Below are 17,888 nucleotides of genomic sequence, written 5' to 3' on the forward strand. Positions count from 1 at the left end.
GCTTGGCCATCAGGACAGTAAGAGTTAAATATGCTTTCATCTGGGGTAATTCTCTGTAGTGCAGATAGATTGTATGGTGAAGCTTCTTCCCACACTTCTCATCTTCAACATCGCTTTTGTTTTGGGTATTTGGGTTCTCATTGCTATTTTTATCATTCTGTGTTCATGTGTCTTTTTGATAAGTTGCCTAAAATACTTGTTGGAAGCATTTATTACTTTCAGCTATTTAATAAATGCAATAATTGCTAACAGAATATATAAAAATTTAATCTCTCTGAGGACAGAAAATTATTCCATTAAGCCTCATATCGTTTTTATCTTACACCCTCAGTGTTGAGAATAATGCTGACCTTTTTTTCAAAATATTTTCATCTGAGGCAATTCTTTGTTGTGACAAGTAAATTTATTTTCTGTATCAGACAGAAATGTGGGCAGAAGAAAATGATCTCCTGACTATTATTTCTCAGTCTGGAGAAATATTCAGCCCTAGTAGTACATAAAAAAAAAAAAATTGGCTTTACAAATGATTTGTGAAAACATTTTGGCTTTTGAATACCTGTTAGAAGACACCCTATTTGAAAACATCCATTATTACCAATTCCCCAGCGGAAGACAGACATGCTCATGTCCTGATCTCTACATTCATGACGCACAGGGAAGATTCTTGCCTCTGCTTGTGGGTTGTTTTTTTTTTTTTTTTTTGTAGGGAAAAAGCTGTGTTAAAGATAACACTTATTGGAGTCAGTGGGCTTCTGTCACAGAAATAGAGCTCAAAGAACTTTCACTAAGTGAACACACTGACAGAATCGTGGCTAGGACCAAGAAATAAAAAGTTACCGGCATCCCATTAGCCCCCTCCAAGTTTCCACAACCCCCCACAGGTAAGCATAACTCTGTTTTCTGATACCATTAATTATTGCTTTGCCTATTTATGGAGTCTGATGTAATCATTCTATATATATTTGACTTTGTACATCTCATGAGATTCATTCTTGTTGCTATATGTAGCAATTATTCATTTTTGTTGCTGATAATAGGACTGCATTATGTAAATGTACCATAAGTTATATATCCATTCTACTGTTGATTTTCACTTGAGTTGTTTAAAAATTTTGGCTCTTAGATATCCTGCTGCTATGAATATTCTTGTATATGCCTTTTAGTGAACATATATATACATATATGTATATATGTGTATATATATACACACACACACATTTATATACACACACACACACACACATACACACACACACATTTCTTTTGTGAGTATACCTAGTTCTTCTGGGTCTTAGGTGTTTTGTGTGATCAACTTTAGTAAATGAATTCTGTGCCCAAAGTGATTCTACCAATTTCTACACTCACTCGGGGTATAGAAGAATTCCAGTTGCTCCACATCCTCACCAACACTTGTTTTTGTTAGCATGTAATGGACTATAAAATTGTGATGTTAGTCGTTCTGGTGATAATTAACAAATTGCACCCTTAGCATGTGTTCATTGGCCATATGAATATGCATTTTCTGTGAAACGCTGTTAAGTTTTTGGTCTATTTTTTGCTCAAAGTGACATCATGAAGATTTTCTCCTGTTTTCTTTAGAAACTTACTTATTTATTTTACATTTGTAACCTGAGTTACAGTTTAAGATTTATTTTTGGCCTCCACTGCCCTGGGCAGGGTGGGGTGGGGGTAGAGGGCGGGAATAGGGGAGTGGGAGTGTGGGGGGTGGGGGGTGGAAGGGGGGGGGGCAAAGGGAGGTACCATCCACAGATAAATTGGTTCCAAAAGGCAATGCCAAAAAAACCAAGGAGAAGCTGGAGGAAAAAGCAGACACTGGTCTGAATGAGACTCTGTGGGAGAGACTCTGAGATCTGAAAGAGATGTCTCCAGGGAGGATCCGGTCCATGGCTAGAGTCACTTCTGATCTTTCTGTCTTTGTGGTTCAAAAAATGTTCAGGTTTCCCCGGGCAGCCTTGTGGGCTGGGGCCACTTTCTTCATGATCCTGCTTCTTCCTTTGTCTTTGAGAAGAGAAGTTGCAAAAGCATCAAAAGCAGATACTTCTAGGCCCAACACAGGCCTGGCAGGAGGACTGTCAGGGGCTCTACCTTCACTGCCTGGAAAGATCTAGACTGTGACTACTGTTTTTGATGTGTCTTGGTGGGAGAAACACACAAAGTCCAGTATTTGAACTGATGATTATTTGAGTCTTTTTTTTAAACATTGACACATTGATCTATGTAAACTTGATGGGGAGAATTCTCCTCACATTTCTCAGCGACAGACTTCCAACTTGCCCTCCACGCTGTCCCAACATTCTCCTATCCCTGCTCTGGCACCAGTGCAGCAGTACAGAATCAACTCCAACTCTGATCACCCCACCCCCTTCATGGAGTTACTCTTAAAGGGAAGGTATCCTATCACGTGGTATGAACCAATGCCAGGGGTCAGGCTTTATCACTGAAGTTTAAACACTGTTTTTGTTTTGTTTTTAAGAATAGAGATGTTGGGGAGGGACATGCACACAATATGATATACAAAAATGCATTACAGCTGTCATATAAAGCAGCCACTGGATTTCTCTGTATGTTGGAAAGGCCAGAGAACAAGCAGCAGCTTCAACCACAAACAAGATGGGGAACTGTGGAGCTCATTTCCTCTGCATGTTTGGCTATTTGACTTGTGTGTGTATAAAGAAAAAAAATCAGTACTTGATTTCTATATTTAAATCTTAAAAATTATTCCAGCCTAAAAAATATTTTTTTTTCATACAGGCATACAAGTGACTCAGTTTGATTACTATAAAGACTATCATTTTGCTCTATAGTATAGCCTTTGTCATAAAATCAATTGTTCATGTGTATATAGATCTATTTCTGGACTTTTTAGCATGACCCATAGTTCTATGTCTTCCTTTCATTAACTAAAGTGATTTTGAGTCAGAACATCGGTCTGTGCTATCTGATGCTCTGGAATGCCAGACTGCAGATTGCCCTGTAGCCTTGGCATAAAGGCTTGAGAAAGTGAAACTGATTAATGTAGAACATCCACTCTGAATATTACAACCAGAGGGAATAGAAGAGATTATCCCATTCAATTCCCTTATTTCTAAAATAAAAAAGCAGCAGGTCTACTCAAATGTGCTGGCTATTTTCTGTTTACCCAACTTTGTGGTGTATTTGCTCTCCACCCTTCTCTATCTTCTCTGCCCATAGATGTCCCCACATCACTGGGCTCTCCTTAACTTCTGATTTCTAATTAGTTCCTCTTATGGGGGAACAATGACTTGAGTATTAGGGGTCAGCTATCAGTTCTCTGAACCATCTCCCTGTGGGGTGACTGACTGTCTCCATGAAAAGTTACATCTCCTGATGGGTGGCCCCCTCCATACAACTCTCTTCTAGACACCAAGGACTACTCCTTTCTTTTGCCCCAAGCCTGGGTGGTGACTGTAGCCTACTGTTGCTAGTCCCAGAATACCCATTGGAATTCTGACCCTGCATGACTAGAGGTATCCATCTTCTAGACAAGAGTGTGAGAAACAAGACCCAAAGAGGAGTCATCCATCTTGCGATGAAGGTTCCCAAGAGTTGCCACAGGACACTTTTGTGTTCGCATATCATTAGCTACACCTTGGTCACTTGGCCACAGTGAGCTGTAAAGTTGAAAAATATCCTAGCTAGCTAATTGACAAGCTAAAATCTTACAAGGTAAGCATCTCATTAGGGGAAAGCAAAGAGTCTCTACCATCCATGTCATTTAATTCTAGTCTAGTCATTAAACATGTTTACTGGGCCTCTCATTCTGAAATACAGAGATGAATAATGCATGACCCTGGTCTAGTTTAATGCAGGGCAGAGATTCCTCCTCTATCCCTGTTACAGGCATTAGAGATTCAAGAATGCACAGGACAGGGTCCTGCGTTCAGACAGAAGACCATGAAGCACATGCTGAACAGAAGAGGGGATGTTCTCCCAAGGGAGACATGAATTTACATGTGCATGAGGAGGACACAGATCATCCAGACTCAAAGCAGCATGAAGAAGATAGAGGCATGAAAGAACAGTGTTTCAAGGGAGAGCAAGGATTCCCAGGAGCCTTAGAACACAGCCTGCCTGAAGGTGAAGGGTAGTGATGAGACCAGACAAGCCCACAGTGGCTGGGAGGACAGGACCCTGTGTGTCTCCCTTCACCCTACTCGCCAGTCTCTTCTGCAGCCCATGATCATCGAGGGTGGTCAGTAAGTCACTAATGAACAATAATATCGCATGAGGAAGTACATCCAGCTCAGACGCAAGTTATATCACCTGGGAAATTTACCAGAGATCTGAATCTTGGAGTTTCAGCCTCCTTGGCTTGAACAACCTGATAGAATTCTGGAATAATTTTCTTGGCCTCACTCATTCCCAACCTTGGAAAGAAAGGCAAGCAGGAGAGAGGAGGGGATCAGGAGGACTCTCACTCCCACACAATGTTTAGAATAACTTCAAATGGTTTGTTTTGTAATAAAAATAAAAATAGTTGTTTTTTCCCTTCCCACTGGTATATTTTGGAAAAGAAGAGGAGGAGGAAGAATGACTGTCAAGGAAGGAGCATTACACATTTTCATGAGCAGTACCATATACCAGACATTATTTTAGGTGTTGGGGCTACAGTAGCAAGCAAGATAGCTGCCTGGTGTTGCTGAGGAGTTCATATGCTAATAGAAGGATAAAATTTTATTGTGCTTATTATCTAAAATAGTTTCAGGTACTGATAAGTGCTCTGAGAAGGATAAAAGGACAATATAGTAAAGAGTAACTGAAGACTATAGTTAGGGTATGAAGAAGCTTTCCTAAGAGGTTCTTTTGAGTAAAGATGGATAATTAGTTTCCTATTGCTGTTGTAACAAATTCGGTGACTAGAAATGGAAACAAAAATTCATCATCTTATGGTCCTATAGGTCAGAAGTCCAACCTGGGCTTCACTAGGCTAAAATCAAGTTGTCGGCAGTGTTGCATCCTTTCTAAAGGCTCTAAGAGAAACCCATTTCCCTGCTTTTCCTACCTCTTAGAGGCCTGTATTCGTTAACTTCTGTTCCTTTTCCCTCAGCTTCAAAGTCAGCCAAGCAGCATCTTCAAATCACTCTCATTCTGACACTCACTCTCCCATCTCTTTCTTACACTTAAAGGGACTCATTGGATCCACCCAATGAGTGGATCCAATAATAAATAATAAAGGCTCATATTTGTATCTCAAGATCCTTATAACATCTACAAATTCCCTTATGCCATATTTCAAGGGTTAAAGTGTGGTCAGAATCGCTGGGGGCCATTATTTAGTCTATCACAGACGTAAATGGTAAAACCAAGGCAGCCACATGCAGATTTTAGGAAAGAGAATCCCAAGTAGAAGGAAGAGCAAGTGCAAAGGCCCTGGGGTGGGAATAAATATCACATTTTAAGGAAATGTGCTTAATTTTTAATTTAATTTTCCCACAAAAGTATTGAAACAAGGCCATATCTCCAGAGTCTACTTTTGTGTGTTGTAGTTTGAAGAGGAGGCTTGACCTGTGAACCTGTTGCATCTTAGACATCACACAGAGCAGAGCAAAGCATCCTGAGGCAGAAAACACAGCTGGCAGATAGTTGCTTGTAGATGTACTTTTCAGCCTATTTGACACTTGGCCAATTTTTTCAAAATCTTTTATTTAAAAAAACCCACAAATCATGTTATTATTATCACTTGAAATTGTTCATTGGAAATACCCATCTTTTGATTTGCTGTTGTAACACATCAGCATTGATTTCTAAAAAGATACCACCAAATATTATATTCTGCAAGCAGATAAAATCTATAGCTGGAGAAGGTGCAATATCAAAAAATAAAATGGCATTTAAGAGAAGCCTTGATTGTCTAGAAAACAGATGTTTCTTTTTTCCACATGAATATGCAGTTTTTTAAAAAGTAAAAGCACAGAGTTTAAATAGTGAAGTAAAATAAATCAAACTGCATCCTACAAGTCTCACAGAACACATGTGTTCATATTCCACATTGGCATCGTGGTGAGTTCAGGAGAAGGTCAAAACTGAACTTCTCCAAAGTTTATTTTTTGTTGTTGGTTTTCACAGCACTGAAGGCTACACTATTTTTTTTTTCCTCAAATGAAAAATTTTTTTAATCTGTGAATTTTCCCAATTTCAGTGAGGCGAAATACCTATGGAAACACCGTGGTGTAAATTCTAAGGGGGCACCCACTTCAGCATTATAGTATTTTGTGTGCTGTTATCACCCAGTCACATAGAACAGTATTGCAGGGATCCCTGAAGTCTCAGCCACACATCCACAAGGGGCTGTCAGTCTTTTGGGGGTGCAGTGGATGGTACAAAGGCTCCATGGGAGTCAACCAACCAAGGAGGATTTCCAGATACAGAACAGTTAACTAATTGCTGGGGTTCAGGGAGTACTGGATTGCTGGGGTTCACTACCCAGGGGTAAACCCAGCTCTCCTGGCCTGCTTTTTTTCATGAAGTGGCTACCCACTATTTTTGTTTTCTTTTTATCTTTTTGTTAACTTTAATATTCCCAACATCTTTAACATAAAACCTTCTTAATTGTAGTATGGAAACAACACCATAATTCCCAATTTATTCTTCCCAGAGGTAAGGTTATTAATTGCTTCTTTGGGATTTTTTTAGAACTTCTTTGGAATTTTTTTAAAGTACAGGTGTAATATCTTATGAAAACATACCATATCATATCTGCTCTCCCCTTGTGAATGGCAGGACAATGTGTGCTTTTTACCATGCTCGCACCCTGGATGACCTTGCAAGGTAGCAGTCAGCGTTTCTAAAGCGCCCCATACAGAACTGGAGGCCTCTCTGTGGTTCACTGCTTGTGTGTGAAAAAATTCACTGAAATGTGTCCAGATTGTGGTTTTCAAGAGAAAGGAATCCATTGTGTATGTAACTGACTTCATTTCGACGTATGACTTTGCTTTGGCAGTTAGTATATTATTTTCCTTATCACAGCATATGAGATAATTAAAGGAGTTTGAAATATTGCCTTCCTGCCTCTTGTGGCTTGTCAACAGAACTCACAGACATTTAAATCTGTCATTTCAACAAATATCCACTTAACAGCCCAGCATAAGTAACTTCTCTAAAAGAATGTGTCATAAAATGAGATTCAACTTGGATCCATTACCATAAATTATAAAACAAAAGGGTCATATCATGTTTGGGAATTTACAATAGGCTTAGAAAAAAAAAAGAATTTTTTTCCACAAGTCTTATATAAGGTTATAATTTACATTGCTTTTAGGGAAATAGAAAATAGCATGAATTCTAGCATATTTGGGAATATCCTCTTCAAAGAGATTACCAGCGCCTTCAAATAAAGAACTTAATCAAGATTTTATCAAAATCATATTAACCATCATCTCAAAAAATGATGGCTATAAGTTAATGCTTTAGGAATCAATTTTCCCCTTCCCCTCATAAGCAAAGCAGCCTTCCATCCAGCTTTTATGCTCTGAGCTATGATTTATTTCTCCATGAAAGACAAATATCCAAGAATACAGGAATGTAGAACTTATATCAGTTTGTTTTGTGGGGCCCTGACATTGGAGTTATCTAATAACAAATGAACAGAACTCTGTCTGGGGATACATTCACACCATACTAAGCAAACAAAAAAGCAGCCTAGAACTACCCCAGCAACAACTCCATCTAAGTGAGATATTTTCAATGATATAAAATGGATAGCTTTTATTACCAAGCAGACTTATTTTGTTGTCTTTTGCTCTGTCACAATTTTTTGAGTATAATTCACATACAATATGATTCACTCACACTTGATTTTTGGAGTCTCAACATCACTAGGCCTTAGTTTTTTTATTTGTAGTATGGGGATAATAATAGTGCCACCCACTGATGTGTTGTGCAAATAAATGCATGTTCTCAGTCTACTCCATGGCTCTCACTAAGTGCAGTATAGTACAGACATAATAACAGAATAAGTAAGATTTCATTTTTACACACTCAACTTTGCCATTTTGTAATTTTATAATCAATCATGTCTTTGATTTCTCATTTCAACAGATAGTAGAAATCTTAATCCTGTTGATTTATGGTAATTTCAGGTGCTGAATTTAGTTCAGTTCAGGATCTTCTCAGCCTCTTCTGGTGAGTAGCTGAGTCAATGGCATATTCTTCCCCTCCCCTGCCTGGGGACAGAAGAGTGTGTGGCCAGCTCATGCCCACTTGCTGTGCCACTGCAGGGCCTGATTCTCTTTTGGGATGAGCAGTGCAAGGGGGGAGAGGGGAGGGGAGGGGCCCTTGAAGGTCTCCTCTGCCTTCTCAGTTGCTTGCTGCTAGCCCTGCTACCCTTGAAATGGTTGGTGGAGCAGTGGCATCTACAGGGCTTCAAGCTTGCAAGAGCCCAGGCAGAAAAGGCAGCACAGGCTCACCATCACCCTTCAGTTCCAAACTGCCCGCCCTTCTCTACACCCTGGGAAGCAGTGAAGTCCCCTGATTTTCTTCCTCTCTCAAAACTCTCTCTACTCCCAATTCTACTCAGGTTCACTGGACAGCAGAAAACACCAGATCCTTTGTTCTGCTGTTTCCATTAACAACTATAGTCACCCCAAGGATGACAGGTCTTGAAAGGAAGGTGAGTGAGGAAGAGAAATGTAACAGCCCACACAGGTCGATGCATCTGTGTGCTGTAGTCACAATGGCATTCCACATTCATCTACATACCCCTATGAGTCTAATCTTGCCTATCACCACAAAAACATTTTCCATTTCCTTCTCTGGATCTAGGTTCCTTCCTTATTTTTCTCTCTTAGAAGATGAAATCTGAAAGCTTGCATAATTCTAGGTTTGTGACTCTGTCCTTGCTTCTTGTTTTATTCTTTTGTCTGCTGCCCTGTATATAAAGTGCTGCCCTGTAGGGAAAGTAATGGATTAAATAATGTGCCCCCTCAAAAATTTACATGTTGAAATCCTAGTCACTGTACCTCAGAATGTGCCTTATTTGGGAATAAGGTCACTGCAGATGTAATTAGTAAGGGTGAAGTCATCCCATTTGAGTGGGTCCTTGATCCAGTATGACTGGTGCCCTTATAAAAGGGGGAAATTTGGACACAGAACACACATAGGAAGATAAAGGCAAGATTAGAGTGTTACTTCTACAAGTCAAAGAATGCCAAAGATTATCAGCAAACTACCAGCATGCCAAGAGTCCTGGAACAAATTCTGTCTCAGATGCCTCAGAAACAACCAACTCTACAGACAGTTTGATATTGGACTCCTAGCTTTCAGAGCCATGAGACAATAATTGCCTGATGGTTAGGACGCTCAGTTGTAGTACTTTGTTTCAGCAGCCCTAGGAACTGAATGCACAGGACAGTCCGCCATTGTTCTGGACATTCTCCTCCCCACCACACCCCTGCCCCATCTACCACAGGAGCAGCCATGTTGAACAGTGTAGCCCTGCTCCTGGCTGGAGTTCATTGGAAATTGCAATCGAGGCCAGGGAGCAAGTTGCTGGTGATTGAACTGAAAAATATAAAATTCATCAACTGCCAATAACCACGTTTTCCACAGCAAAAAGGAAGCTAGTCTGCTGCAAGACAAAGCTGGCACCCAGAGAGGCAGAGGCGAGGCTGGGAGAGGGAGCTGGCAGCTTTCCAGCTCTGGCTCAACCGGTGCCAAGGCCCCAGCTCTATGGGGACCTGGCTGTGACTTGAATTCCAGGAGACTGCAGTGACCATCCAGTAAATACCTCTTTTTGCTCAAGTTGACTTATACAATGTCTGTGGCACTTGCAACACATACTTCCAGTTAATATATTCTCCAGAACTCATGCCCTCTTATTTTTAATGAAAAAAGGTAAGTTGCTGCTCTAAGTAAATCATTGTGTTCTAAACAAACATGGATAGAGGCTCCAGGAAAGAACCTTAGTAACAATAAAATTGAGTGAAAAAAATATGTTCAATTTTGTTGGAATCTTTCTTTAATGAAAATTTAAATCATTATAAAGAGCAAGAAATTCACTTTTTAGATTAAAACAAAAATAACACTATAACAGGCAACGTTTATCTTTCAGAATATATGGGAACGTTTGTTAACGCACAATATAACATTGTTCCTTCATTAATTAAATGCCATTTTGCTGTTAATTGGGATGTGTGTGAAAGAGTCACTTTAATTATTTATTATGTTTTCATTAGTTTTATTTTCAAAGAATATATTAGCCCTGTGGTAAGGTTCAAATGCCTGGCAGTTAGCCTGAGAAAATATTTGCTATTAAGTGTGCTAACAATAAGGCCTTTTCCTGTCTGCCCGTTACTACCTTTTGTAAAATCTCAGAAAATATTTAGCTTTTTTTTCCTTATTTATACACTTTTTCATCTAGAGACATAATTTCAAAGGTTACTAACTATGTCAGAAAAGATAAACAAGTGCAATTTAGTTCCAGAGAGTAAAAAATAATCTCAACAATTGTGAAGCTGGTTTGCACACTAATTGGGGAATATATTTGTGTTATATAGGTCATAACATCCATAACCTACATATACCATATATATGTACATGTACTTCATGTAGCATAACATATAATGCATATAACAACAATATAGAGTATATAACCATAATATAGAGTATATAACCATATATATAACAGCTATATACTATATAGTAATTCTAGCATGACATTTATATGTATATCAGGTCTCTGCTAAGAGATGTCTTCCTAGACTGCCCTTATCTGATCCATCAACAGATCCTGTAAGCCACACCCCAGGAACAAACCAAATCCACAATCCTCTCTGGTCCCTCTTTGTTCAGTGCCACCTCTCTGAGTGCAAACGTGCTTGCCAGCCTCCTAAGGGACTCTCTGCCTCTGCTCCTGGTACTCTGATCTGTCCTCAAGCAACAGTCAGAACAATCTTTTTTTTTTTTTTTTAAAGATTTATTTATTTATTACACAAGCACTGAGTACAGTCAGAAGCGTGGGAGGGTGAGAGGATTCACCAGAGCCAGAGCGGGGAACAGAACAGGCAGACTGACGAAACACACTGCTGAGGGGAGCAGCGGGTGAGACAGGAGAGGTCTGTCACGCCATGTGGGACCCTCGCCACCGGCTGGGGATGGAACCGGTGCTGCAGAGGCTGCGGGCAGCTTTGCAGGCCAGCGCTCAACCGCTGAGCCACCGGGGGAGGCCCCAGAACAACCTTTTAAAAACACAAGTCTGGCCATGTTATTCTCCTGCTTAAAATGATTTTACGATTTCCCAGAGACTTTTGCATAAAACCTCCAATCCTTTAACTTCTAGGGCTTTCTGCTACCCAGCACCTGCCTATCTCTCTGGCCTCATCTTTTGCCACTTCCCCAACTCTGGACACCCTTTATTCTTTCTCCTTCTGTCTCTGTGGAGGCTTCCTATACTCACCGTGAATATTAATGAGAAAAGAATACTATAAAATTTTTAAATAGGCACAGACAATACTTTTCAAATGGATATATTTAAGAAAATATCCAAAAAAAAATTACTACTAGAGTAACAGAATCCTAAAATCAGAAAGAAAATTGACAGTCAACCAATGTAACATGATCATGGAGACTGAGACCCAGAAAGGGGATAATATGCTTCTAACTTCACATAACAAAATTGTGACTGAATCAGAATTCAATCCAGACCCCTTTACTCCTGGGTGGGGTTTGTGATGAATAACCTAGTCTTAAAATCAATATTTAGTCCAATTTCCTTCCAATATAGCTTTCTGAATGCTATGATTCCCATATATTGCAGAGGGTGTTTGTACATGAGAATGAGAAAAACAGCCTGTTGTGGAAAGTGACCAGCTATACCTCACAGTTAGGAATTAGCCTGGCATTTCCAGATAGGCCAGGGTGTTCTCCCATTGAATGTAGACAATCTGTTAGAACATCAGCTACCGGAAAGGTCCCTCTGTTGAGGATAGTGGCTAAAGACATTAACAAGACCCTCCTCTATCATGAACACAGACAAAATGATGAATATTGTCCAAATCACAAAAACAGCCAAACGTTTCTCTATTCTTGTTGACCTAAGCAAACTTTGCCTCTTTACCAATTATAACCTCAGGCTTCCCTCTTTCTGGAGAAAATAGATTCAGACATTCAATCATAGACTTACTCCCTTCCTGACAGCATCCAAGCCAGACAAAAGTCCTATTGCTTTTACCCTACCCCAAAGAATCAAACATAAGCCTAACTCTTAGAAATATTTTCTTAGTTCTCCCCGAGATGCCCTATGGTTCCCCATGGCGTGCGGTTTTCCTCCTGTAGCAAGTAATAAACCCATCAGCTGTGTTCCTGCTGATCTGCAGCCACAAGGCACTGACATGCATGATTTGATTTGAAAACCTCATGCTGTTCTAGTAATATGGATTATTTACACTGGTTACTTTCTATGAATAAATGAACTATTCAGTGTAGAATGAGTATTCCTTTGCTGTCTTTTTCCCACTTGTACTTCATTATGAAAGCCAAAAAATACCTTGGCAGCAGATTTGTGTCACTCAAAATACAGTAATTATATGTATCAAATGACAAAAAAATCACAAAATGTTTTTCAAATTAATATATTTAAGAAAGTATTCAACAATACAAAGTATACAAGGCAATTGAAAATTAGAGATAAGCAACAATACAGTGAATTGGATAATAATACAATTCCTTTACTGATTATCACGGAAATACAAAATCACAATGAGATAGTACATCCCACCTGTCAGAATGGCCCATATCTAAAAGACCAGAAACAAGAAGTGCTGGTGAGGATGTGGAGTAAGAGGAACCCTCTTACACTGTTAGTGCGAATGTAGACCAGGCTTAGTCCCTGTGGAAAACAGTATGGAAGTTTCTCAAAATATTAAAACTAGATATACCATATGACCCAACAAGTCCTCTCCTAGGTGTCTACTTGGAGGATGCAAAAACATGAATTTGAAGGGATATATGTACTCCTCTGTTCATTGCAGTGCTATTAACAATAGTCAAGCTATGGAAACAACTGAAGTGCCCAACAACAGAGAAGCAGATCAGAAAATGTGATTATATATATATGTACGCATGTATATATTGATACACACACACAATGGAATACTACTCAGTTATAGAAAAAGATGAAATTTTACCATTTGCAACATGGGTAGAACTGGAGGGGATAATGCTAAGCAAAATAAGCCAGAGGGAGAAAAACAAATACTGGATGTGCAGAATATAGAGAAAGCAAAGAAAGGGTTGACAAAATCCAAACCAATAATAAACCCTTGACATCTGACAGTTAAACCAAGGCATTCAGAAGGGGAGGGTAGCAGGGTGGGAGTGGGGGAAAGAAGGGGCCCAAAGGGGAAAGAAAGGGAGTGGAGGGTTATTGGGGCACAGCTGTGGGCATGATGTGAAACCACACTTTTGTAGATGTTTGAACGTTCAACCCCCCAAAGCAGATACAGCAATGTAAACCAACTTCACTTCAATAAATATAATTGGAAAATAATTAAATAATTTTTAAAGAAAAAAATTTGATTGTTTTAGCAAATGCTATAGAATTTTATTTATGTAAGCCCCATTATTTTCCACAATAAAGTAAAATATTATACAAAACAACGACCACCAAAAAAGCAATTTCTTGAATGCCCGCACAGGTACTGTAACAGTTATTTATATCACTGACATGATCACCACAACTCTACTGCAAAGTTGGTCTTTTAATTATCCAGTTTTATTTCTGCACGACAGGAAACAGCTAGAGATAGGCTTTGTTTTTTTTTCTGTTTTTTTTTTCCAACCTTCCATTTAATCTATTTTTTTTTAAATAATAAATTTTATTTTTATATTCCCCATACAATTGCAGCCCCCCCATTCTGACCCCAATCCCTCCCCTCCCGCCCCCGCCCCCCTAAAAGTGTCTCTGGTTCATAGTTTTTTGTTGATTTTGATTTTCACTTTCTTATATTCATTTTCCTGGTCCCTTATTTAAGTTTTCTAGATTCCTGCTATGAGTGAGACCATCCGGTATTTTTCTTTTTCTTTTTGGCTTATTTCGCTGAGCATGATCCCTTCCAGCGCCATCCATAGAGATAGGCTTTGGAAACACATCACAGTCTTTGGACTTTGGGGGTCACACAAGTCAAGCCACAATGGTATCCAACAAGAGTATTATTAAGGATGTCCATTACACAGTGTTTTCTCCAAGTTCTTTCTGCTCTGGATATAAGAAAATTATGTGATTTCTTTTTAGATTATTACCACTCTGTTTACCCAAAGGTCATGTTTTCCCTTTTTTTTTCTGCTTTTCCTGAGGTTTATTGGCTAATATGTGACTCTTTGGGACAAGTATATAGGTATGAATTTCTGTGTAGTCCTATTTCCAGCTATATTTTATGCTCCTAATATATATTTCCTTTTTTCTTGCTTACTTATTTGCAATTTGTGTTATCATGTTATATGATGTGAGCTTCTGTATATTCTTTATATATCCTTTATGGAATAAAGTGGAATAGCAATAGCACAATAGATAAATAAGCTTTTTTTTTTTTTAATTTTATTTTTATATTCCCCCATACAATTGCAAACGCCCCATTCTGACCCCAATCCTTCCCCTCCCACCCCCCACCCCCCAAAAAGTGTCTCTGGTTCATAGTTTTTTGTTGATTTTGATTTTCACTTTCTTATATTCATTTTCCTGGTCCCTTATTTAAGTTTTCTAGATTCCTGCTATGAGTGAGACCATCCGGTATTTTTCTTTTTCTTTTTGGCTTATTTCACTGAGCATGATCCCTTCCAGCGCCATCCATGTTGCTGCAAACTGCATGTGTTTATCTTTTTTGAATGCTGAGTAATATTCCATGGTATATATGTACCACATCTTCTTGATCCAGTCATCTATTTTTGGGCATGTGGGTTGTTTCCAAAGCTTAGCTATTGTAAATAGTGCTGCTATAAACATAGGGGTGCAGGTGCTCTTTGGAATTGATGTTTCTGTGTCCTTTGGGTAAATACCTAGGAGTGGAATTGCTGGATCATATGGAAGCTCTATGTTTAGTAGGTCCAGAAATCTCCACACAGCTCTCCATAGTGGTTGGACCAGTTTGCACTCCCACCAACAGTGCAGAAGAGTTCCTTTTTCTCCACACCCTCGCCAACATTTGTTGTTGCTAGTTTTTTTAATATGTGCCATTCTCACTGGTGTGAGATGGTATCTCATGGTAGTTTTGATTTGCATTTCCCTGATTACAAGTGATGTTGAACATTTTTTCATATGTCTGTTGGCCATTTGCATTTCCTCTTCAGAGAAGTTTCTTTTTAGCTCTTCTGCCCATTTTTTGACTGGATTATTTTCTTTGTTGTTGCTGAGTCTCTAGATAAATAAGCTTTTAATTCATCAATAATATTTACATAAGTAAAATTTTACCAAGGAAAAGCAAAGGAAATTTATATGCTAATAATAAATGTTCTTTGTAATAAAATCACCTCAAATCTTTTTTTTTTTGAAAGAAGCAGAGTTATAAAAGAATATATAAATTGGGGAAAAAACCAAGATGTGTCATAATACATTTTTTAAAAACCCAACAGTAACTAGGCAAATCAATGCTTAAATTAGCACAAACTGGTGAAAATAAGCATCCCTAAATTGATTTTTCCATATATCTGCCTGGAGGCAGACAAAGTGTAGGAGGAGTTGGATTGTTGCCAGACCCAAATCATTTTTTTAAGTTCCATCAACTCCCATTAATGGCAGTGACGCCATTTTGGCATTGAGCCAGCAACCCAGTATAGTCAGATTTGTTGGCCAGGCTGGCTGGAGGCAGACTGGCAGCAGAGATGCAGCACCACCTCCACCACACTGATTAAAGCTAAATACCCCAAAAAGAAGTGATTTCCTGTGTCACCAACTGGGAGCAAAATAGCCTGTGCCCTGGGGACTCATGGCGAGGGGGACTAAGCTGACTGGACTCCAATCAACCAGAGGCACCCATGGGTGCCTCCAAGCCCCAAAGGCCCCACACTGGGAAGAGTCACAGTAGGAATTAACTCAACCAGCTTGGAAGCCTTGTATTCCATTTCATGTAGTGAATGCGGTGGGCTCACATTTTTTTTTTTTTAGATTGATTGATTGATTATTTATACAAGCACTGTGTACAGTCAGAAGTGCGGGAGGGCGAGAGAATTCACCAGAGCCAGAGCAGGGAGCAGAACAGGCAGAAGGACCGAAGTACACTGCTGAGGGGAGCAGCGGGCGGCAGGAGAGGTCTGCGCGCCATGTGGGACCCTCCTCCCGTGGCCGGGGAGCAGCCGGGGATCGAACTGGCGCTGCAGAGGCTGCGGGCAGCTTTGCAACCCAGCGCTCAACCGCTGCGCCACCGGGGAGGCCCTCACACTGTCTTTTTAAAGATATATTACCTTCCAGTGGTCGTCTCCTTCACCATCACCCTAGCGTTATTCCCACAGCGCCAGTTTACAAGGAAATGAGTGAGTGCACAAGTGCTCCTGAGGGTGGCCCTGGTCCTCACTATCTGTGGACATGTGTGCTCTAATACCCACTTCCCAAGAGGAAGTTGAAGGGGACGGGGAAGGAGAGGTGAATTAGGGATGGAATAAACACTTGATGTGGTATGGGCCTGTTAGAACAGAAAAACTTAGACATAAATGAAGCGTTACAACCCTCAGTGCACAAATATTTAAATGCAGAGTAAAATACCTGCAACAGCCTTATGGAAGAAAAAAAGGGAATTAGGAGAAAACTGAGGAAATCTGAAAAAGTACAAGCTTTCATTAATAATAATGTATTGGTTCATTAATTGTCACAAATGTAACTTACGAATGGAAAATATTATTAACAGGGGATGTAGAGTGTGGGGCATATAGGAACTCTATACTAGCTTCCCAATAATTCTTTAAATTTAAAACTGCTCCAAAATAAAAAAATTATTTATATTTTATATACTATTGTATGCATATAATTTATGATATTTCTTTCATACTATATATTATATACATGTGTGTACATATGTATGCAATGTAAATATGTATACATATACATCTCCAGCAGATTTGCTTAGGAATAATCTGAAAGATAATGGGAGATACAGGTGGGGAAACAAGATTGACTATACTTAATGATTGTTGGACTTGCGTGATGGATGCAAGTTGTTATTCTTTCTACTTTCTTATGTTGGAAATTCTCCATAAAAATGTTTAAAAATATGTACTCCCCCATTAAATTGAGAATTAGCAAGAAGATTATAATATATATATTTAAATCTTTTTTACAAGAGACTTTTCTTTATCATCAGTAAAAAAGAACTCTAGCTCAGCACATACTTTGCAACTAAAGACCAGCATATTTTCTTGCTGCTAAAGAGTGTAGCATATTTTATTGTCACTCTAGGTGTTTCCCATTTTTTAGGGAAAGTTGATGGTATTGACTTGTGTCAAAGCATGTGCCTCAGTGACTCCTTTCAGTGGGATGCACTGTCTAAGGAGGAGCCAGCACTCCTATGATCAGTGACAGACAACTGCTTCTCCAGTTGGGTCTGGGCCAATGAAGCCACAGCTTGCAAGAACATTATTCTCTTTGTAATGTTAAAGTGTTGTAGAAATAAATTCTAGCCTTTTACCCAGGCAGAGGAAGAACAAGTGGTACTTCAGGAATGGTGAGGTCAGGAGAAGCTTTATTACTCATTCATGAGGTCCCAGACCTGGGGAGCCCTGTAAGGTCTGTGCACCGGTTTAAAGACCAAGGTTCCTTTTATATACAACTGTGTCCATATCTGTTACATTAATAGCATCATTTTTCAGCAGACACAACCATTTGTGGCAAAGTCCCCAGACAAGGTGGGCAAGGCAAAGGGGGAAAG

This window comes from Talpa occidentalis, unplaced genomic scaffold (assembly GCF_014898055.3).
Source record: "Talpa occidentalis isolate TD23 unplaced genomic scaffold, MPIMG_talOcc4v2.1 talOcc4.6, whole genome shotgun sequence".
NCBI classification, from domain to species: Eukaryota; Metazoa; Chordata; class Mammalia; order Eulipotyphla; family Talpidae; genus Talpa; species Talpa occidentalis.